A 24,899-nucleotide genomic window follows, 5' to 3' on the forward strand; every position below is an offset into this window, starting at 1 on the left:
CAATTTTTTTATTTCTAACAAGGTTTCCAGCAGATTTTGAATGTCATACAAGTATTCTATTTGCACATTAACTTCCTTCAGACTGAACACATCCAGAGCTAAATTATTATCCTTGAGATCCATAAAGGCAAAAGCACCATCACTCCCTGCTCAGTGATGGCAGCATCAGTCCTGGGCAAGATTTAACAGCCACTTTTCTTCTGAACATCTACATTTGAGAAATATTTAAATATTTAATTCTCTTATTTCCTGACAAGGAGACTTACCAGCTGCTGTCATTGGATAGGAGACCCAGAGCCACATGTACAGGGACAATCCAAAAGTTCAAATGCGCATGGCTTAGGCAGCTCAAGTTAAAGCAGTTGAGCTTGGACTTTCAAGTCTATAGATTTGAAAACCTGCTTGAAAAATTCTGTAAGAAAAAAGCTTAACTAAGAATGGCTGTTAAATTCAAACATTTTACCAGGTAACAAGATTCGTTATTGAGCACTTTGGGACAAAGAACTGAAAAGGAACAATATTGCAACTGTCAGAAAAATGAGGAGTAATTCATTAGTAATTCACAATAACTCATAGAGGACAGGAACCTGATGCAATCCTGATAAATAAAAGGAATACTTATCCTTTGGCTATGCTTCATGTGAAACCAGTTTTAATGTGAAATTCTTTATCTGGTAACATTTTATATGCGAGCTGATTCAATTTTCTGCACAGACATGCAGCATGCCACTGAAGAAGCAGCAAATGCTAACAAAGATTATTTCAATCTGCAGCTGGAAGTAAGGGTATCATCTGTCCCTCTGCATGATGAGCTCATCATCCTGAGGGAAATGAACACCATACAACACTGCCTTGGAAAGGCTTTGGATGGCACTTTCATCCAAAAACAACAAACAAAAATTTGGCATGATTTCTGTCATACAGAACATCATCATCAATCATTTAGATCAAAACATCAATATAACCATTAGATAATTGCATATCCAATGACATACATTCATGAAAAGATACAAGCCATATGCTGATTGGAAATTTTACATAGTAAAATCTGATACTTATTTATGCTGACCTTTGCCATTTTCTTGCAAAAACCACAATTATCCTTCCAACACAGAGATATGTTTGGTGTGATATCTGTCCATGAGAATTCAGTATACTTCATGAAATAATCTTGTAATAATATTAAACACATTTGATATAGTTGGCAATATGTAGGATGATATAAATCAACCATGTCAATCATCAGCATAAATTCTGAGGCACCACAGGGATCATCCTGGTTTAACTGACATCCTTATCCATCTGATGAGACACACCAAATCCCATAATAAAAGCAACCCCACAGTGATACTTATTGCAAACCTCCAACAAAGGGGTTTTGGCCAAAAAAAACCCTAAAACCAAAACACAACAAAATCAAACTAAAAGCACTCTGAGAACTGAATTATAAAAAAAAAAAATTAAAAAAAGGAAAAAAAGCCAACAATCCAAACCAGAAGACAGAGTGAAAACTTTATTGAAAAGTCATCTAGGTATTACAACAAAAATTTAGAAAGCACTCTAGTGACAATTATAGCAAAAAAGATAACAGCTGGAAAGAAATTAATTCTCATAGGACAAAAAGAAAATAGGGTACAGGAATATTTCCATCTCCCATGAATCAAAATGATGCTCAGATCTGGGTTTGTTAGCAGTAGCTGCAGCAGACAATCCTGTGGCACAGGAGATGTATATCATCAAGAAGGCATTTGATGAACCAAAAAGCAAGAATGAAACAGCTGTTCTTCAACACAAAGCCATGTAATTCCTGAGCTTCTCACCATCACCATCATACCATGCATACATCTGTCCACTGACTCAACTTGGATTTGTTCTCCTAAGTACTACTGACCTGCTTACAGAACACTTACAGGACTTACAAATTCACCACTCTTGTGTAGAATTTTCCATTTTACTCATTCAGACCTCCAACTTAATGAAATTTGGGTAACTGATGTGTCAGACTGCATGGTTTAACTACTTGCCCTCTCCATAAAGATGAAAGAATGATAAATTTCTCTGAAGACATGTAGGTGAAGATACTGTTAGATTAGATTAGGTGCTTCCCTCTTTCCATTGACTGTATCAAAATGAAGGAGCCTCCAGATACTAATCCAGACCCATTAGTTGAGAATTTTACTTCATATAGGAACAAAAAAGATTTAATACTTCTGTCTGCTCCATTCACCCCTAGTGAAACTGAGTCTCAGTAGACTTCCTCACTATGCCTGAAGAGGAAAAATACTTTGCTAGGGTCTTTCACCTACTATTTGGCACATAGCAAATGAGCTCTTAGCCTCACTGAGTCCATATTTCTTTTTCCCAAAAGATTTCTGTAGCTGCCAGGCCATGGGAATTTGTAATAATCCACAGTGCCTGCTAAAGCAGAGCCACTGGCAGACGGGATGGCCATAGACAAGACCAGAAGAAGGAGCACTACCATGTACCCTGACTGATGCTGCTGAGACTCCAGCACAGCAAAGAATTTAATCCCATTTCATGGAATAGCTTTCATTTCTGTAACCAAAGACTACTGCAAGAAATTCATAATAGAAGTACTATATATGGAGAATCTCTACATACTATGTGAAGTATAATAGTTCTCCCTTTTCAAACTACACCAGAAATTAATCCAAATTACAATATTACCCTGATCTTTCCAGGGAAGCCCAAGATTTCATCTTTAATACTATCCCAACATGATTTCGCTACCTTGATATGGTGGATAGTGTCACCCTTCTCATTAAAGCACAAAAAAATCTAAGGACAGCTGTTCTAACAAGATTCAGAGGTGCTGCAAATGGGAAAGTGAAGTCAGAAGTCCTTTTGTTTTGATATAAAAGGAAAACTTAATTGAGAAAGAAGAAACTTTTTAATATAAGCTTCTTCTTTTTCTAAAGGAAGAAAACACTTCGAGAAAAATAACCCTGCTATATCAGGTATTTCCCTTTATATTCTATATCTGTTATAAAAGCAACAAAAAATGAAGGAAATCAGTTGGTTTTCATCTATTCCAGGGAAATCTGAGTAATTTAATGAGACCTGTTGTCCATGACCACACACTTACTATAAAGAGTACATAATGAACTTTTCTAAACTTTAACTGTCAAATCTCTGGTGTCCAGGAATTTAGATTCTTCCAGAGTTAACTCTGAAAGTTGTTCTGAAAATGTAATTTTAAATTTCTGCCCACTCTTGCTGTGAAAAAAAACAGAAGTTACATCTGTAACACTTCTAGGCATTGAAAAGGTGACTCACCTTTTTTGGTTTTGGTAGCCATGTTTTGAAAGAAAATGGAACTGTATACTTGGCAATGGTAAGGAATGCAACAGGGTATTTTTAAATGAGGGCTTGAGTTGATTTAGTGCTAAAAATTTTGGAATAAATCCTTGCAGTTAGATATTGTATTCAGATAAGATTTTGGCTTTATTCTTCTTTTATTTCTGTGTTTGTAGAGGTGAAGAAGTCCAAAAAAGTAATGAGGACACACTTGAAAAGTCAAAAATTAATACTACTCTTTGGCAGTTGTGTAAAAAAAGCTACTCAGTAAGAGCAGACTCTGAGCTGTTTCAGCACGATGCTGCTCTCCACCCCGTGTGAAAGGTCTGTGTCTGAGACCAGACAAGGTCACAGGGCTAGAGAAAGCATTGCCTGCAATGGCCACAAAGCATTCTGCTGCTAAGGATGAAGAGCAGTTCTCTGCCCAGATTTATAACCTCCCCTGCTGTTTCAACAGCTGAACACTGCCATATGCTCCAAAGGAAAATGGTCCCCCACATTTCAGGCTGAAGGGGAAAAAAGTGATGCAATGGAAAAAAAGCAGCAAGAAAGAGCCTGGTGCTGAGCATAAGAAAATGTTTTCAGAAGGCAAACAAAGGTTAGCTACACGTTGATACAGCACAGAGTTGGGTGAATTAATGAGATGTCAACAGTGGTTTAGCCCTGTAGACAATGGGAAATTCTAGTGGGAGCAGCACGCTTCATGTTCATCATTGATAGCTTGGCCAGAAAGGATCCTTAAACAACTATGGCACTGAGAACATGTGATACTACATGCAGCCAATGATACAGAATATTTATGTGTTTGATTGCTTGTTTATTGGTCTTTGGTTTTTTGTGACAAAGGATAGCAGCTGGAAGGCAAAACTATAGAGGCCTGCATTACAGTCACTGAGCAGACAACAGTTCAGAAAAATAGGATTCCAGTTCTCCCTAAAGTTTTGGTGAACAAGGGACATTCTCTTCCCTAGTGTGTGACTGCACCTTTTTGCATACTCTCAGTTTCTAAAGAAGAGATCCCTGTGCTTTTACTAAAGATTCAGCTCATGCCATCCATCACTGAAGTGGAGTAACAGCCCCAGACTATTAGCAGCTCTGTGCTACAGGAATAAGGAAATGGTTCTGGCTTGGTCATCATTTTCCTTCCTAGCAGCTGATACACTACAGAAATTTCCATATTGTGGAAACGCTGCCTAAGAAAGGCAGAAGACATTGGTATAATTAAGAATTGATTACTGAAATGTACCATTTTCAATCCTATTTTATAGGAGCCAGGGAAATAATTTGTGCTTCCCTTTTATTTCCTCTCTGTCTTCTGTAGTATTCAACTACTTAGAAGCAGAGGAATCATTTATATTTAGCACAGCTTCTATTCTAAAGCTCACATATTAGTAAAGTTAACATAGATCACTCCATACTGCTGTTTGCACAGCTGGATATGTCAGATAGAATAGGGTTTATCTTTTCTAAGATGAGCTTAAATCCATAGTGTCTTTCTTATTTACACCAACCACAGTGCAACATTGTTCCTGTAAAGGTCAGTTTTAGTGGAGCCATGTTCTTTGTGCAACCCTACAGGTGCACAAATTTTGAAAAATTGCTTCAGTATACCCTCAAATCTGAGTGTCCACCTTCAAGCCACAGGATTTGTTTGATTATAAGTAAAAATTCATTTACATTTGAATCATGACACCTACAGGTAATGACTCATTAAATGGTACCTTATGCTCCTCTGATCAAAAGGAATGCCCCCTTCCATTACAAAAAAATCTGTTTACCAGGGCCGTAGATGTGTGGAATTAGGAACATGGGCTTTGCTTACACAGAGAGATAAAGTCACATCCAGAGACTTTTTAAAGGTTTGTTCTTTGCAAAAAAAAATTTTAAAATCTAGGAAAGTCACTTTCACTGTATTGAGGGTGCCCATCCAATATTTCTCCCTAGATCAAGATGAGATGGAATGGATGCTGAAGGAGAAAATGTTGCAGTGCTTTACAGAGCACCATGCAGTTACCAAGGGTGGGATTTAGATCTTAGGACAGCTTAGGACAAAAATTTTCAGGTGTGTGCAGGTAGCCATCTACATGTCATCAGAGAACAGGCTCTCACTGTGCTCCAGGGAGATTTGGTCAGGACAGTCAACAGCCTCTCAGGAGTGGCTCAGCTGATGAGCCACTGGGGCAGAAATCTGTACCAAAACTATGTGCCTGGTACCAAGTGGGATGCTCAGAGTAACCCAGGACACCTGTGTGGGGGTAGCAGACATTACACACCATATCATGCTGCTGCATTAGAGGTTGTGGCCCATCATCTTTATTTTGGAGGACCTTTTACAAAACTAAACACCTCTCAGTAAGTAACTTCCTCATAATTTGGGTGCTATTTTAGAATGGACTGAATCATCCTTTAGGCTGCACTGTCTGTTTTGGGTTGATCTCTATCAGCTCTCATGAGAGTTTAGTGCACATATCAAATATCATCTGCAGACGTCAAATGTCAATGCTAGAGTCAGCAAGCTGAATCCTGTCCTAAGGCATTGTGTGCTGCAGACATGACATAACTGTGTACTCCTAATTTTCCATCATTAACAGATGGAAAATTAGGAGTACACAGTGAACCAGCAGATTGCCTGGTTCACAAAATTCACCTGCTTTACAGGTGAGGACATACCCAAGCAGCCTCCTTTTGGAGACAACTGTGGTCCATCAGAGTGTACTACTTTGCTTTCAGACCCATAAGAGGTCAGACTCTACTGCTCTGGAACCTGAGCTACATGCTTTTTCACTGCTGTACCCCAGGAATAAAGACTCTACAGAACCCAAGGAGATGGATAACAGGGTTCAGAGGCAGCAAAGGTGGGTCTTATCTCACTTAGGGTGGCTATCGAAGAGAAACAAGACCCTACATTGTACCACCATGATCAGAAATTGCTGCATTGACTCATCACTCCCTCAGAATTTAGTTATTATGCAATGATGTTCCATTTAGACATTATGCAAGTCATTACACCCTAAAAAGTTATTCCAAAATGGAATTCTCTTCTTAGCTCATGCAAAAGGCCTGTTTATTTGGACTGGCTTGACCTTTAATTCCACAGCTTCCTCTGCTTTCTTCTGTGGTCTTCACATTAGTCTTCCCAACCCTTCTACTACTATATGCATCTCTTGTCTGTTTTGATGAATTTTACTTAGGCCTTTTAGTTCTGAGGTTCCCAAAATGAGGGCACAAACATCCAAGAGGACTGTGTCTACACTATATGAATCATGTCATTAATGCTAATTCCTGGCTCTATCTTGGTAGAATTTTTTTAACTTAAGTTGATTTGACATAGATTTTTACCTCAGTGATTGTCCATGAGTATTTCAAAATTAATTTCCTGCAGGGAATATTTTTTAATTAGCTAAGTCTTTCAATTTAAAAGTTAATCTTACAAAGCTCATCTTGAACACAAAAGTTCCTTAGGACAAAAGAAAAATAAGTGCTAGAAACAGAATCATGGAATCATTTTGATTGGATCCTATCCAGCCCCATAGTCTTTTGTGTGTCTAAATGGTGTAGCAAGTCATTGACCATTTGCCCTTGGATTGTGGCGATTTCATTCTGCCTCCTGTCCCTGTCTCCCAGCTCAGGAGACTGGGTATCCAGGGAACAACTGTCCTTATAATAAATGACTGAGGCAAAGAAGGCAATAGGTGCTTCAGCCTCTCCCCCATCCATTGTCCAATAAAGGATGGGGATTCTCCTTGGCCCACCTTTTGTTGCTGATATATTGGTAGAAACATTTTTATTGACTTTTATAGCAATAGCCAATTAAATCCTAGTTGGGCTTTGGCCCCTCTAATTTTCTCCCTGTATAACCTCACTACATCCTTGTAGTCCTTCTGAGTTTTCTGCTCCTTCTTCCAGAGGCCATAGACTCTCATTTTTTCCTTATTTCCAACCAAACTGTGTCCAGTAAGGATGGTCTTCTTTCCTGACAGCTTGTCTCTAGGCACATGGGGATAGGCTGCTCCTGTGCCTTTAGGATTTCTTTCTTGAAGAATGTCCAGCCTTCCTGGACTCCTTTGCCCTTCAGGACTGTCTCCCAAGGGACTCTGTCAATCACGCTCCTGCACAGCCCAAGGTCTGCCCTCCAGGAGTCTAAGGCAGCAGCTCTCTGACCCTCTGCTCAATTCTCCAAGAATAAAAATTTCTATGATTTCATGATCATGTCCCAAATGGCCTCCAAACATCACATAACCCACCAGTTCTTCTCAGTTCACAAAAAAAAAAAAAAAAGAAAGGTTGAGGAAGAGCAGCATTTCACAGCAGAGCTTGATGGCAGTCTCTGTATCCTAAGGGATGTACATACAAAGTTTTTCATAGTTAATTTGTAAACTGGCCTTCTTTTAACTTCAGTCTAAAGTATTTGCACAGTCAGGGTGGACACAGCAGATAGGTGGATAAGTAGATATTTTTAAAGTGGAAGAAATAAAATTTCTTGCAGTGACCTTTTGAAGCATTTCATGTTCAGATTTGATTCATAATCAGGAATAATCACGAATTATTCTCATATTCTTTATCTCATTATTTAAAGGGAAACATATCAAATGCCAAGTAATTGCATCTGTGCCAGAAAGTAATTTTATATTCCTTGTTATGTGAGACAGAATAATAATTTCTCTGTTCTTTCCAAATGAAATTTGATGATAGAGCATGAATCAATTAATAAGTCAATATATGACCATCTTCACTAACAGTTTAAGAGGAACTTCTGGCAGTCCTTACACAAACAATACCCTCTACCTGGCAAAAAGCTAAAAGCAAACTTACTGTGCTTGTGAACCATTAATTTGAAAAAGTCTCTGGGTGTCTCAAAGTAAACTTGAGCAAGCCCAATAATGTATGATCAGCAGAGATGGGTAACTGAGAGGGGACAGAAAATGGAGCTTCCAGCACAATGGAAATAGTTAGCCACCTGCTGAGGCCTGTGAAGCTGGCAAAAGCTAGGAGAGATCAAAAACACACAATGAAGTGAGATGCTTCTGTGCTTGAATTTATAAAGTGATGCTTACTGAAATAACATTTTATGGTTTTAAGAAAAGAGGCAAAATGTTTCAGAGATACTGTATTTTAACATGTCTCTCAGAGCCTTACCTAAAACATGAAATCAAATTGGTTGGTGAAGCAGGATTGATGAGTGCAGGTGAAGTGTCTGAATGCTGAATAATCTCTGCAAGTGACATTACAGCTCAGTATTTTTGGGGCAATGACCCAAGAACTGCAGTATCAATAAACATAGTTAGCAGTGAAGCAGGAGGATGAGGACAAAAAATAACAGAATTTCAGAGATCTAAATGTGGGCAGAAAACAATAAATTAATTAAACAGAAATTATTTCTAAAAGAATGAAGCCCTGAAAGGTCATTTTAACTGATAATCTCCCCTACAGAGACCTCCTTTCCTTAGGTGGTTATATCAAGTGGAGAAAAATGCAGTCTTAATCCTGAACTGCAGTTAACCATGGCAGTAAAAATACTATTAATGGCAGCAACTTTGATTCAGGAGGAGAGATAAAGTTGAAGGATAATGAAAATACCAGACTGGTCATGTCATGAGTAGCAAATCCATAAATGTGTGGTCTGAATAGTGTTCATCTGAAGGGAGAAACTGGGGCAAACTTGATCAACCTTAATTAGGGAGTAATTAAACCCTACCTATAGGATAAATAGATAAAAATGTTGTAATAAAAAAACCTCACTGCTTTACATTTCCTCTTTTTGAAGAAATATGACAATATATTATATCAATTTTAATGCTTTTATTTCACTGGCTGTCCAAAAGTGCTCAAGCAGCCAGGTGAAAATTACCACCAGGTGAAAGACAGGGGAGCTGGCAGAGAGTTCCCCAAGCCCTGGGGCGCATTGCCAGGAGAGGCAGGAGGGAGAGGTGTGGAGGAGAGGTTTCACCAGCCCCCTCTTTGCTGTGAGCCATTCAGGAGGGTGCAGGTTGGAGCAAGTCTTGCTCTCTGCCTTGCACACCTCAGGTCCTGCACTGCGGGAATCTCGGTCAGGCAAGACAGCATAAGCCAGGGGCTGAGTGCCAGGGCAGACTGCTCATGATAGAACCACCTACTTTATGATTTCGGAATTATTTTAAAGACAGCTGGCAAGGGAATGCTCCTAAATCCTCATCATGTTAATTGGTTTTTTTCTAAGAGGGCAATCCCCATTTATAAAATGTGGTTTTCCTAACAGCCCACTGAATAATCTGTGAAAAAAACCCACATCCCTCTCTTGCTTGAGATTCGTGCATCAAAGCAAAAGGTGAGTTTTGATGAAGTCAATCTGCACAGCAAAATGAGTACAGCCCTGCATCAGCAAGGTTTCCTGCAGGAGATAACTACGGTCAGAAAACCATTATAGCAGTTGCTGTTCATGAGAGGGAGGAAGAATGATTCACAAACAAGTCCTGTAAGTTGCCTGCAGGAGCACCACAGGGAGGAGTCCTGTTACTCATTATGCTGTGTGTCAGCTCCAATGAGGCCAGAAGCACAGCAGAACAATGGTGGTGACGTCTTGGGTGGCCAAAAGTTTCTTACATTGTTTTCACATTCACTGTGTGACGCAACCACCCGCAACAATTGTTCACTTGAAATGTTCTCAGAAACGAAAGGAAGCTTTTGGGCCTGCCTGTAAGAGGCTTACTCCCCATATAAATGATGTGACTTGCACTTCAACTACACATAAATGTACATATACATCTTCACCAGCCCACAGAACACAGGAGAGAGTATCCATTTTCAGCACTTTTCCAGCTTATCGCTCAGAAGAGCAGTGGGAAGAATACATAGGCTTATACCATGGTTGTCCCCTGTTCCTTTTATTTGTATTTAATTTTGCAGGGACAAGGTTCATTTTGCAGACAGTCCCAAGAAGGAAAATTCTCTTATTCCGCCTTTTGTTATTGTAAATGCATGTGGAGTATGCTGTATGGTTTTTCAGGCTGTATGGAATGAAGCAAAAAGGAGTTTTCAATCTTTTAATGCTCCATGCTTGGGGAAGAGGCGTAAGAAAACGGTCCATGGAGATCCTATATTATTATTTGAGAGATTTTTATTTTTCAGGCCTGGTCAGGTTTTATGACTGGCACATTTCCAAGAAGGCACCTCTGAAGGTTTATAATGATTTCTCCTCACACTATTTATCTCACTCTCCCAGTTGCAGTGCATTTATCCTCACACGGACAGAAGCATGACAGGAAAGGAGAGGACACATCAAAGAGATTTTGCCAAACAGAGGAATATGGATTTCCCACTCCCCTCCCTGAAGGATATTTTCAAGAAGATGCAAGGTTTTGCAGTGTACAAATATATTAGCAGTGCAAAGCAAACAGGAAAGGCTGTAACATTTGCTGAGGTTCTACTGAACTGGCTTGGACTGTGTGTAGAGGGGGAGAAGGATCTGGGGCCTGGCATTTTGCCCTGAAATTCACAGAGGTTACAGGGTCCCCTGTGCTTCCCCAGTAACTTTTCTTCCACCTACTGCAACCCAGAAAATAATGTGCTCTCAATCCAAAATGGAAAACACAAAACAGCCAATTCCCATCTGATTTTTGCAGTATCTAGACTTGCTGGATGACTTGTTCCCTCCATTTCCTTTCAGCTATGCAGCACAGCAGTTACTTTCAGCATCTCTCTGCTGGAACATTGGCAGAATAAAGAATAGACATGTTTCTCAGCAATCCCAACTCCTTTCTTTAAATACTCAAACCACAGATTTTTCAACACAACATTTGGGGAGGTGACACTGTTATTTATATAAGAACATATTCATTCTGAGATGGGATATGGGACTTAACAAAAGTTATTACACAATGTGGTGGCAGGAAAAGACAGCTGAACACAGCCTACTAAACAGTAAAATGTTGGAACTTACAAGCTTTTTTCCAAGTCAGAAAAAAAGCCAGATTTTTACACTTTAATATAATGTCCATAAAAGAAGACCTATTTTGCAGCCAGGGCATTTAACTAGGACTTGGTAGATTTGGGATTCATGCCTGGCTCTGTCTAAATCTGCAAGCCATTTGACTCCTCTGGGCTGCAGTTTCTCTTTCTGTGCAGCAGTACAGACGCTGCACAGAGAAATTGTCAGAATGCAGTCACTGTAATGTGGGGGGCACGCATAATTATTTAATTTACTGCAATTTTTGACAGCTAGAAGTAAGAAGTGGGATTGAACATAAGACTTACAATATATGCATAGAAGAGTATTCATCATGTTAATTACTCAGAAGAAAAAGAAATAAAGCAGTACTTACTGCTTCCCTGGTAAAAATATGTCATAGTAGAGATTTCTTCAGAATTTTAAATAAGGCAAGGATAAACAGGAAAATCTTAGTCATTGTTGTGCTGAAATAGCTTTACTCTATGAAGGAATATCTAACCTCATTTTAAAAAGTCAGGGACACAGACAAAATGTGATTGTGCATGATGTCAAACATGATCAACAGGGTGAGAGTGGTCACAGAAGCAATGCCTGGCTGCTTGGTCTCACCATCAGCAGGGCCAGGCAAACTCAGCAGAACAATAAAGTAACAGAAATTGGAGCTATACTCATCTGTAGACTAAGCTAAACATGAACTGGGACTTCAGGTCTCTTAGTTTTGCTGTGATGCCAAGCTCTGGGCTTCGAAACCATAAAAGATGCAGATTTGCCTGATAGTGGGTGCCCCAGGTGGGAGGGGGGATGGCTCAGCCCAGCTCCTGCTGGGTCTCCCAGTGAACACAAGCTGAGGAAGGAACCAGCTCTCGGGCCCTCCAGACAAGACAGCTCCATCACTCACCCTCCAACCTGCTAACCCAAACCTAATCCCTGGGAGAAGGTATTGCCTGTCCTCCTCCCTGCAGCCCTCCAGGGAGGCATGCCCTGGTGTGGACATGCACTGAGGGATACTTTCTAGATCTACGAGCTATTCATGAAGGAAAGGCAAAAGGTTTCCTTTCACCCGTGTTAGCCCTGGCTGCTGATGCACTCTGGTGCTGTGGTTCTATTCAGGCAGATCTCAGGCTCTGCCCTCAGGGCTGCTTGGCAGCAGGACTGAGAGAAGGCAGTGCAGCAGTGAGTGCATCTGTGATTTGGGGGTCATCACTTGCCCCAATGCCACTGAGGCTATAGCTCTCCTGGGACCTTCAGTACATCTATACGCAGATTCTTCAGAGGAAAATATGTAGGAATCTGCTCAAGGGAAATGCTGAACAAAAGTAGCCCAATTAGGAGCAATCCTTTAACCAAGTCAATCCAAAACCAGTGCAGAAAGATTTTGCAGCCACTCAAGATATGCTGGTTTCTCTGTTCCATTAGTCTTCTTTATTTGGGTCAGCTACATCCCAACACAATGGTAAATTCTCCTAAAATTTCTATTGATATATTCAACACACAGCTCATATTTGCTTTTTTTTTTTTTTAATGTAGTCCACAGTGTTCTGGACTACATTAAAATAACTTTGTCCTTACTGGGGACATCTCTGATTACTCCCTTCTAGTTTAGTTCCTCATTTGTGTCCAGACAGGAAAGGGGTTTAAACTAGAAACCTGAATCTTCAGGGAGAATGCAGACTTGGGACTTGAACTGCCCTCTTAAGTAAATGATCCTGTAACCTCAGACCTTTCTCCAGAGGCGACATGGAGATCACCATAGTCATGGTTTACTGTCAGCTACGTGTCCTGGTGTTCCTCTTTGCCTCAGCACCATGGTCCTGAACTTACAGCTTAGCTGAAACATAAGCAAAAGGGGAATCATGCCAGTTTTCTCTGTGTCCATGCTAACCAGGATTTCAAATACCTTTGTTTCTGCAAGGGATTTTAGCCATTCCTCCAGATCCCTCTTGAAGCGCAGTGTGTTAAATTTCAAAGGCACATTAGGTTTTCTTCCTGTCTCTGGTGTCCAAACAGGATGAATCTGCATAAAAGGATGTCCACAAATGAGAAAATAGGACCAGGTCCACTGATACCATTAGCTCATGCATGAGAGAGCTGAGCAGGCAGTTTATCTGCTGTTTCCTTGTATTTAGGCCAACTCCAGCTTTTGGCACTTGTCCCAGCATAGATGAAAACATTTTGGGTATTAACAAGGTATAGCTGGAGTTGAAAGCATGAGAACTGCAAGAGACACCCTATATTCCCTGGATGTTTTTCCATCTCAGCTGGAACAAGCAGATCTAAGTCTCAGCCCTTTACTCCACTAAAGTGGTTCAAATTGGAATGGAGAAGGGAAAAAAAAGGCAAAACAAAACAAAAATCAAACCATAAAACCATATATAAAACCGTAGCCTGTAGATAAGCAGTTACTGGCAAAACAAAGCGCTTGAAGGTAGTGTTTAACTTTGAAGGTGATCAGTTCTCTGGGAGATCCAGATGTTTCTTGGAACTTGCCGAGAAATAGGTACCAGTGGTTTTGAGCCTCCTGGCAAACCAGTATAACCATTACAGACTCCATCAACTGGGCTGCAGCTCTTTCATCTGCACTGCCAGGACCAGAGCCATTCATTCATCCAGCCCCAGCTGTCAGATCTTCAGCAGCAGGAGACACCTCTCTGGAGCTCCTGTGAATGTCCAGTTGCACACCCTCCCCATTTGAGAGCACATTTCTGACTGTGTGTGGACTTCTGCACTGTTCAGAGCATGAACCACATGAATTTCAGCTGGTCATCCTGATGCTGTTTGGGTTTTGCCTTTTCTTCTATGTTCTCTGCATTCTTCACACATGTATTTGTAACTCTGGCACCTACTGTATTAGTAGCTAGTTTTCCCAGTACTTTCCATGGCCTTTCCTTCAGCAGAAAGACAACAAATCCCAGAGCTCCAAGCCCTGGGGGAACAAGGCCCCTGTCCTATCTTGTTTCTTCCTGGGAGCAAAGGCGGGGAACAACCCTTTGAGATACATTTCATGGACAAAATGCAATTAGTGCTGATGGGGGGGGCGGGGGGGCTCCAGAGAAGGAGCCTGACCTGTGGGGGAATTGCATCACCAGCTGTCCTCCTAATTGGTGCTTTTTATCAATTACACTAATTTCCTAAAATTCCTAATTTCCTATAAAACTGTACTCACCCCTGGGGGTGGTGGGATTCTGTGGACATCTTTCCATAACTGCCTCTGAAGGCCTTCAAATAAAGATCCCCTTTTATATTACCTCCTTAATAAAATTATCTCAAGTTTCATTTCCAAGTTGAGTAAAAGGCAACAATCCGTATCTCCATACACCTCAGACATGAACATGGAAATAGGATTTTGTCTGACATACAGAATCATAGCTCTGCCTTTGATACTCAGGCTTCCATTTGGAAACCCTGGTCCCAAATAATTTGTAAGTAACTGGCAGAAATAGATTGATATAAAACACGAGACTGAAATAAATTATAAAGTCAAGTTAATAGAAAGGTAGAGGTACTCCTGCCTGGCAGGAAAGGATCTCAGGGTGAGCCCACAAAATGGAGGGTTACTTTGTGGGTATGTTTGGAGGCCTTAAGCACCTCAGGGCATTCTGGCAGACTCCACTGAGGAACTCCAGCAGCAGGAACACCTTTTTAGCTCTCCTGACCCTTCATAAAAAGACACATTAATCTCCTCCATGCATTTAAGGCAGCATTTACTAGCTGCATTGAAACAGTTCACCTTGAGATTTGGTTCAAACACAGCAATCCCCTGAGGTTTTTCCCCAGCTGTTAAGGAAAAAAAAATTATTTGAACACTCACTTCAGGAAAGCTGCAGACAAAGGCATTACCTCTTCCCAGATGTGGATTCTGCCTGACTTTGAAGTGAATCTATTGAGCCATCCTGAGACCATTCTGCATATTCTGTCATTATGTTAAACTGTTAATTGTCCTACTTTCCAACATAATGTGCATTAGAGTCATTAAGATACACTGCTGTGGCAGGTTCTTCTCTCTGGTTATTGAGTCTACTTAAAAAAGACATGTATTATCTGAGTCTCTGAGGTCTTTTCACCTGTCCTGTGAAAACTTGTCATTTATTCTAATGGAGGCAGAAATCAGGCTCAAGATGCTCCCCTGCCATGAAGAAAGATTCACAGGTGAAAAGCATAACATAATAATGGATACACAAATACTTTAATCTCTTAAATTTTAAGGGAACATAGTCACTTTTCTATGGAAGCTGCAGCTGCACTTGAAAGTGTTATAGTGCACTTCAGCTGACCACCTCCATACTGACAAGCTCATGCATGTCTGGAATAAACAGTAGCGTTCTTCCAATGGTTAAAATCTGTAGGTAAATGTTTGGGTTAGTTTGTTTTCTCTGGAATAGTGGAACTTTTCCAAAACACTCTGTCTGCTCCAGTCCTGTTCATGCCCTCCTGGTTTTAATACAGCACAGTCAACTAACAGAGATACTGAATACCACTAATAGGGATTTCAAGGGTACTGAAATAAATCTTCTGTGCCTTCCTCAGATGAGATTAGAATCTACCCCTAAATTTACAGCTCAGCATTAGCTCAATATTCAAGTTTTGCTTTCATTTTTTAACTAGAAAGTCTTTTATGTCCCCACAATTCTCCTGGCTGGTTCACAACTAGAGAAATACATAAGAGGTCAGAAAATTTATTTCACTGCTTCAACAAGAAATTAATATAATTGATTAGCCACAGTATCTCAAGGCTTAGATCCATGCTTTGCAGAAGAAATTCATAATATCCTGAAAGTTGAAATCCTGAAATATCATTTCACTGCAGTGAATAAGACCAAATCAGCTATTTGCTGCAGTCAGTAAGATAGAGCACAGTGAACAGAATGATAAGCCTGGCTCGCTGTTAGCACTGTAAGGAAAGCAGCAAACCATGACAAGGTTAATCCCTGCCATTAAGAGTGACTATAACACACCTTGTTGATATTAATAAGGTCTTTGAGCTTTATTTTATAAAAGGCTTAATAAGTCATAGTGGGAAGTTGACCCAAATATGCTGCTGATGCTTTTCTGTCATTGAATGATATGCCTACTTTGCTACTGGTAGAGTAGGATGCTCTGTAGATCCTGCTCCTTAATCAGAGATTAAAGCAGCTATCGTGGTTGTAGATATGGAAAACTCTAAGAAATAGAGTGTGTCTTACAGAGTTTAATAGTGCCATTCAAGACCCACAGCACAGACTATGGAACTCACAATCAGGATCATAGCCTCTGAACCCCTTCTTTCTTGCATTTCATTTCTCTGCCATAAAAATTAAATATTGTCAGCATTACACTTGCACTTAATCCATTCCTTTATTGCTAATAAGATGGGAGGATCATTAATGGCTACTCCACTGAAATCTAGCCAGACTAAAACCCCTAACAGAGAAAATCATGTACTTGAGCAGTCACCCAAGAAGAATAAACTATCAAAGCTCTTAGGAAACTGCAACCAAGGAGTGGTTTTATGTGCAGAATTTAAAGATAAAATGCAAATGTTTCCTAACAAATGGTATATTCAGCACTCTTAGGGTTTTCAGTGCTCCTTGGGTTTGAGTGCTTTGTTGATTTTTCCCTGGAGTCTTACTGGGTGTCCTCCCTGTTCAAAACTGTTCCACAAGCAGTCATGCAAGTAGGCTGCAGATTGTTCACAAGTAATTTAAAGGATGTGTCAACAAATTGTCAGCTAAGATCTGTTAACTGGTTTTAACTGAATGCATCAGATACATTATATTCTACTGGGTTTTTCCCCTGTAGTTAAATTACTGGTGTATAGAGACATCAGTTTTAAGGTGCAAGAATAAAGTTATTCCTGACTTGTACACCAGCCACTTAAAAGAGAGCTTCCCAGAAGGAACCGTGAAGACAAGTTGTCATCCTTAACAAAACTTCCCCAAAAAGTCATCACTTCAGTACTGTAGAGTAGTAAAGTAAAACCTTGTTATGGGTAGAAACTGAGAAGAGCAGCAGCAGCACAGCAGTTACATGCTACGTAAGCTCCTTGCTGCAGTCTTATCCTAGCTCACTTGTATATCAGCCACTTTCCTTCTCCATTTAATTGTGAGAGCTCTACAGACATGTGGTGTATCACATAATGCTTGATGCAATTGGGTGCAACATGTCGCCATGCAAATATTAAATTTACTGCCAAATGAAATACCTACCAACAATCATGAGTATTTTGCTGTGAAAATGAACAAAAAAGTGAAGATTACTAGAGCTGAGAAGAAACCTCAGGTTGTGTTTGTTTCTCTGTTTGTTTTTAGACAAGCAACTTTCTTGGCAAGCTTAACCCAGCAGGTAGCTAAAGACCACACAGCCACTCACTCACTTTCCCCTGCTCTGAGGGTGTTGGGCTACAGAACTGGGGGGAAAAAAAGAGTAAAATCTGCGGGTTGAGATAAAGACAGTTTAATAGGACAGAAAAGGATGAGATAACAATAACAGACTTAGAATGTAGTAAACAAGTGATTGCTCACCACCTAGCAATTGATACCCAGCAGTTCCTGAGCAACAGCCTCTTACTTTGCCCCTAGTTTATATATTTAGCCTGATGCCATAATAACATGGAAAATCCTATTGGCCAGTTTGGATCAGCTGACCTGGTTGTGTCTCCTCCCAATTTCTTGTGCTCCCCAGCCTACTCCCTGGTATGGGAGTGAGGGAAGATGCAAAGTCCGTGACTAAGTGTAAAAACTGCTTAGTGACAACTGAATCATCAACGTGTTATCAACATTATTCTCATACTAAATTTAAGCCATAGCATTATACCAGCAACTAGGAAGAAAATTAACTTTATCCTAGCCAAAACTAGGACAGTAGTTTAAAGTAGAAAATCTTCAACTTCTTGCTTGACAAATTAGAAGTAAAGCTAGCACACAAAGGTGACTAGGTGAACTTAGTCTGGGTAACATTTTCTCACATCATATTATTGCATGTTTGCATTCTCTTCATTCTCTTGCTCTTGATGTGTTGTTCTTGATTTCTTCCCTCCCTAACAGAAAGTCAAAAGCTCTTTTCTGATGTCTTTTTAGCTTCTGTCTTATCACTCCAGCTCTACGGTAAGCAGGTTATAATTATGGCCTTCTTATATAGAAAGGCTTATGAAGTGTATTTTTAAGCAGTTTCTAAGGCTGTGGGATAGATCTTTGTCTCCAGGGGAGCCCACTTCAGCCCAATCTCATAGTGCCATTAACAGAAGCCATAACTGCCCATTTCTTGGGACACTCAGGGAACACAAAATCAAGGACTGCATATACTAGATGGGGAATGGCAGCTTCAATGCCCTTTGTTTCCTTGGCTTGCTACTAGCAGTCTTTGATTCTGAATGTGTGAAAAATTGAGTGCAAAATGCCACAAATCATTGCTAAAATATTTATGAACACAAAGATGTAACAATAAGGTTTCTGATGCTGTTATCATGATGAGTAACACCATGTATGTGACCTCAGCACAGCTCACTCGGTGCCACTGTAATTTCTGTTCAAAAATTATTCGTCCCAGAAGAAGGTCATGCCATCTCAGTGGGTTGTCATGAATTTCCCAGGCAGTGTGTGAGCACATGTTTGAATTTAATGAAAAAAGCCCACTCCCATAAGTTAATGATAGAGGTTGTTACAAGGTCTAAGCAAAGCAATTATTTTAAACTACAGGCCAACAAAACATTCCCTTTGTTTGTTTTTCTCAGAGCTATCCTTGACTTTCAGATCTGGAAGACAGCTAGAGGCATGAGGGCAGCCAAACTGGCCAAAGAGGAGCTGCAATTAGTTTCTAAAGCCCCTCTGAGTAGTATGGGGAGTGCATGAACAAACACCCCTCCTGAGGCTTTGGGGAGGAATAAGGTACCCGTCTGTACATTTTAAACAGGATCTGCCCCCAGGTTCACCTGCTAAATCAAAGGCAAGTCCTGGTGGGAAACAAGCAGGAAATGAGACAATGCCAAAGATAAGGTTATAAAGGAATCTTTGGGGGGAACAACATGAGCAGCCAATAACAGGAGACCACATCTGCCTGATGGAAATCCAGTAAGATTTATGTTTCCCAGATAGTGCTGAAGAACAAAGAGAAATGCTTAGAGATATGCAGGAACTGGGAACATGGGTTTTCAGCATGCACATGGAGCAGCCCTGTAAAAAAGAAGGCTTCTTGCCATACCCAGAAGTGGGAGCAAGCAGAGGGGAGGAAAATATGCAATTGTGTTATCCTTTTGCTGTGCATAGAAGTAAAGTTTTGTTGGGAAAAAAACCTTTTTTTTCAGAGATGCTTTATGCAGATGTCAAACATTTGGGCTGCTGTGCTAACCCAAACAAAAAAAAAGGCAGAAATTACCCCCAAATCATGTACTAAGAAGATTCAAACTAAGTAGAGTCACACTGGCTTAAATGCAGATTGCATCATCACCCTGATGGATTCATCACATCTTGCTTTTGCTCCAGCCTTCACACCAGGTGAAAGGGGTACAGAGGTGTGCAATGGCAGCTTGAGACCTCTGTATCCTCTCCATGGAGTGTGATTGTATCTGATTGTATTTTCAGATGTAGAGGAATCCTTAGCTCAGCTCATGAAACACATTCATTTGCTTGGTTGGTTCTCCTGCTGCTCCTGGTACTGGGTTTCCTGACGGTGCCAGCACTGCAAGAGTGATGAGGCTGGTCCCCTGAGGCAGCTTCCAGAGCTGCTGATGGCAGCCTTCCTCACAACCCAAGGGTTAGAAGAGAGAAAAAGAGGTGGAAAAGGAAACTCAGGAAGAAAATTTTAATATAAATTTAAAAACGAGGGAAAAAAGAGCAAAAGGGAGAGCAGAAAAGTTGTGTGAAGGGAGACTAAGAAAATATGATACCATTCCATTTTAAAATTTAGTCCTCTTCTCTATCTCCCACCTGTTTCTTTTTAAACATTGGAGAATTTCTGTGACACACTATAGCCAACATTATACCCTTGTGCTTTTGCACCTTCAGGTATAATGCCTGAGACCTGTATTTTTTTGTCATCTAAAACCAACCAAGAGTAAGAGCAGTACAGCAAAAGAAGTAGGGTAGGGTTTGTGTTGTGATGCAATAGTCTTACAGAAGGCCTAAGGCTTCCAAGCTATCTTACAGAAACCAGGAGTGTCACATCTGTTCTTCAGCAATTTCTTACAAATTGAGGACAATATGGCCCTTCTCTTGTTTGGAAAACTTGTTGTAATAACTCTTTCTCTTTTTTTCTTTTTTTTGTCCCCCAAAGTTTCTGATATAATGTGACATGGAAGAAATAAACTTATGCCTGCACTGGGGACACATGGGTACCATACAAGGTGGAGCATAAACACACGTGCAGATTGCAAAGCTGGTCCTGGATCACTCTGCCTGAATGTCACCATCAAATGCTTCTTAATGCCCCATCTCAACTTAGATTGAATAAGTAGTCAAAAGTCAGATTTTATTTATTTTGATGGAAATCAAGCTAATTTTTTTTGTGCCTCATATAATTACTCCAAAAATTAAGGTAGAAGAATTTCCTCAAAATTCCACCCAGAAATACTTCCAGCTAAGATAGACGTAATATAGTTTAAAAAGTTGACTGTAATGTTAGATTGTGATGCCCATAAAAATTACTTTTAATTCCCTTCTTTGATCTTCAAAGTCAGTTTGTCATTGGTCTATCTCAGGTTTTGGGTTCTCTTCCCAGTATTGATTACATACTGAATTTTCCATAGATTAAAAGGTTTGTTCTTGTTCATCTGTTTTCTACTGGTTTAATGGATTTGGACATAACAAATTCAAAGATGGTCCTTATTCTCCGACCCCAAAATATGTGCTTAAAAGTATACAAAACATTCTAATCACACTGCTCCATAGTTCCTAATTAAAAGTCTATTTTTCCTTGATTAAAAAAGGAGCAGTTAAATATCAGTATTCATATCAAGTTAATCTTACTCCAGCAAATTTAGCATAGACTTAAATAATAGGATATGTTACACTTCGGCGTAAAATGATCAGAAAACTGATGAAAATTGCAAAGTTGGGCAGTTTATTCTAATTTGACAATATTGGTCATGCAAATCCAAGTCATCTAGAAAAGATGATGTCAAAGAAAAACTCCTGATAAAAACTGCCACTATTCAAGCTGACATAAAGCAAACGTAGTAAATATAGTGCCATGTATTTCTTAAACAAAGCAAGTCATATCTCAAAATTTCCTGCATATCTCAGGTCATACCACAGGAGATGTACTACAAAATTACTGGAAGGTTTGTAGCTGTAACCTGAGAGGATGTGCAGCCTTCCCTTCTCTAAGCATTTTGTGCCTGAGGGAGGTTTTGTTGACTTGAATAGCTTTTCTCCCAGCTGGTACCAGCCTAAGTTAAAGAATCTAGCTCTGCATGTAGACATTCTGCTGGTTAACTAAAAACCTGAGGGAAAATTGGGTGATAGCATTCATCATATTTTCTCCACCCATAAATGTTCCAAGATATGATCAAATTCAATGCAGGATGCTTAATCTCACTGGCATATTTTCCCATCATTCTATTCAAGACACTGAAAAAAAAAGTTTCATGAAGCAAGTATCTCATTTTGTGGATAACAAACGTAAACTATTTGCAGGTGTGTTCAAGGACAGCTCTGCTCATTTCAGACTTCCTTTGGTGGTACAGGCTTTGCAGTTTTTCCAGCCTCAATTGTTATGCAGGACATTGAAAGCTAGTGAAAATTTCATAATATTGTACTTGAGAGACATGAGAGTGTACTAGTACAAGTCTGATTACTTTGCTTTAAAAAGATGTTAATGCTACGAATTATTTTTTTAAGTGTAATTAATTTCTGGCTTACTTGCGATGACTTGCAGAGTGGTTAATTACTGCTTGGAGGCAAAAATTGTGGCACAGAGGTCATTAAAAAAAAGAAAGATTTAGGGAGTGCAAAAAAGGGCAAGGTTTGTTTTTTTCTTTAGATCTGGTTACTTCTTCCAGAAGAGGATGCATTTTTATAGCATTCATAAAGCAGAAATACTTATCTTGAAGCAAAACCACAGTGTTTTCCTTTCTGTTTTTAGAATCAACCATTTGATTGCCCTATAACATTGTTAGACTGATCTTTCATTGTTACTAGTTTCTATTGCAATGTTTTCCCTGCCATTGAACTGGAAATTTTAAGGTTGTTTTTCTTAATATTGTAGGTAATCCTCAGCTCTCCCTCAAATTCTGTTGATGATACACAAAGAAAATTTCATGAAGAAAATGTGGTGAAGCTATAAGAAAAATTGAGAAAAAATCTAAATGCTTTTTCTTTTTTAGTTGCATTAACTTCATATTCCCTCAAAATAGTCTTGGATCTGACACCTGCCATGTTAATCCAGAACATTTCCTCTCATCAATAACATCCCAACCTTGACTGCCTCCTGTTTCCCATGAAACCTATAATGAACTGTTAGAAACAAAGACACCTTGCAAAATCTGATCCAACAAAGTGACTCAGGCTTTTAGGTGGGCACCTCAGCCCAACCATAAACTCTTGGTGTCTCTGGGTCTGGACTGAAGGCACTTGAGACAATAATTCATGTTCAGACTCAGGTGTTTATTATTTCTTATCAGTAAAACAATCTCATTACTGTGGGCTCAGCAGCTTTTCATTAGAAGGAACAAAATGGCCAACAAACTCTTGTTACAAGGTCTTTTAAAGCTAAACTATCCAATTAAGAACTGACACCTAGATTATTTCACTTTTAACCCAATAACTGATCCCACAGAGACCGCAATGCAGATTTTTCTGCCCAAATACAAAATGCCACCAAACCCATGAAGAAGAAGAAAAAGAATGAAGAAGAAGCCCAGGATGAAACCTGTGCCCTCCATCTTGCATCCATCCACAACATACTAAAAATCCCAAAATCTAAATTTCCCACCTAAGTGATATACCTACAGTACTCTCTACAATGTACTTCACACCTTAGTGGATTCTAGTCTATTCTGGAGTTTCAGAAACTTTCCCCATGAGTGAGGGTCAAAGTCAGTGCCCCCCTGGGGGTCAGGGCACCCCAGAGCAGACAGGGAAATATTCCTGGTGCCCTGGGTTTCCACAATAAACAAAGCAAACAAATTTGCTGTCTCAGAGACCTGATTAGAAATGGGGTTTGCTACTGCCTTCCTGAAAGTTGGTAAAAAATGGAGGCAGAGAACAGGACTGTTACATCAACTTATTTAATGGAAACCAAGGGAAGCACATTTTCTCAAATGTATGGGAGCCCAAACAGCTTATCTTTTTAATGGGAAACACAAATACTCATGTTTCTTGGAGTAAAATAAAGGTGTTGAATTTTGAGAATTTAACAAGAAAAAATGTGTGTTTCTGGTTTAAGTGCTCAGACTCCTACCCAAAAAAAACCCCTTGTAGTAGATATTATTCACTCCATCTGGATTGCAGATGCAATTAACAATTTGCTTTTTTTATTTTTTAATCTTCTTCACACAAAAAGGCATTTTTCTCCATCTTTTTCTGTTTAATCCAAAGTTTAAATCAAGATGGTTGACAATGGCAGAGAGCCCTGCCTTCATCCCAGAGCAACTGTTCTTTTCTCAGGTTTCCATCCACCAAGAACTCACTTTTCAGTGTGCTGGGCCATAGTCCACCCTCAGTAAACTGAAGAAAAATTAAGCCATTGAAGATTAACCTGACTTCTGACTTCTTGATATCTCAGAGTAGTTACTTTTATTAATTTGATTGATTTAAGGCTAAAGCCTGTATGAAAAACTTGGTTCTAAGAGGCTCTGAAATAGATTTTGCTTTAATTAGGTACTTGCCTCTCCCAGGAGAACAGATATCCATTCACAGATACACACTTTCTGCATTGCTAGGGTCTTTCTCACTGCTGGCAAAGGCTCCTCCATTGCAGGATTATTTTATGTGAGTATCGGATGAGCCACATATATTATAAGTTTTTATTTTGCCTTTCCCCACATATTTCATATGTACCTTACTATCACCCAGGAATGGCCATACCAGGTCTTATCAAAAGTCCAGTAGCTCATTCTCCTCTGTGATTGGAACCAAAAGTAGATGCTTAATATAAAATTTAGGTTTAAGGGCAGCATGGAGCATTACATTCCCATTATATACTCTCAGTTTTCAATTTTCTGTTACTCAGAGAAGTCAGCATGACTTTGAAAATACAGATAAATGCATACAGAGGACTTTCAGTCATTAAAATTGTTTTAATCTCTGAACATTCCAGACTTGGGTGACTTGGAAGGATAAGTAGAAACGCAGGTCTCTGCTGCCACTATGGGAAAAAGGAGGAGAGCTAACTTGGGCATACTTTATTTATGTAAACTAAATTCTGCCAAATATACATATGCTTCCTCCTGTATTTTTAAAGGGATATTAAATGGCAAATGAAAATGTATTTCTTAAAGGGGACTGAAATGCACCCAGTACCCACATAGGCCAAAGTTGCACTCCCATGGACCCAAGAAGTTTTAGGCAATTGGGAAAGAAGTACCACCAATATGTTACACCAGATTTTCGCTAAGTTTCTAATGCCCTGAAGTTGAAAAGATCAGGAAAAAAACCTTATTTCTACAATCACTATCACTAGGTTGCTTGACAGATTGAACTGAATTTCCTTGACTTGAATTATGTGTTCTGACCTGGTTCATAAACTA

The 24,899-nt window shown here is 39.7% G+C and overlaps 1 non-coding gene across 1 annotated transcript; it reads right to left on the reverse strand.

The window, feature by feature from the left end:
* Window positions 1–368: 368 nt before the first annotated feature.
* On the reverse strand, window positions 369–429 carry LOC136567598 (U7 small nuclear RNA). Its single transcript, XR_010785138.1, has one exon. It is a non-coding gene; the product is annotated as a U7 small nuclear RNA (small nuclear RNA).
* Window positions 430–24,899: the final 24,470 nt, after the last annotated feature.

This window comes from Molothrus aeneus, chromosome 1 (genome assembly GCF_037042795.1).
Source record: "Molothrus aeneus isolate 106 chromosome 1, BPBGC_Maene_1.0, whole genome shotgun sequence".
Lineage (NCBI taxonomy): Eukaryota > Metazoa > Chordata > Aves > Passeriformes > Icteridae > Molothrus > Molothrus aeneus.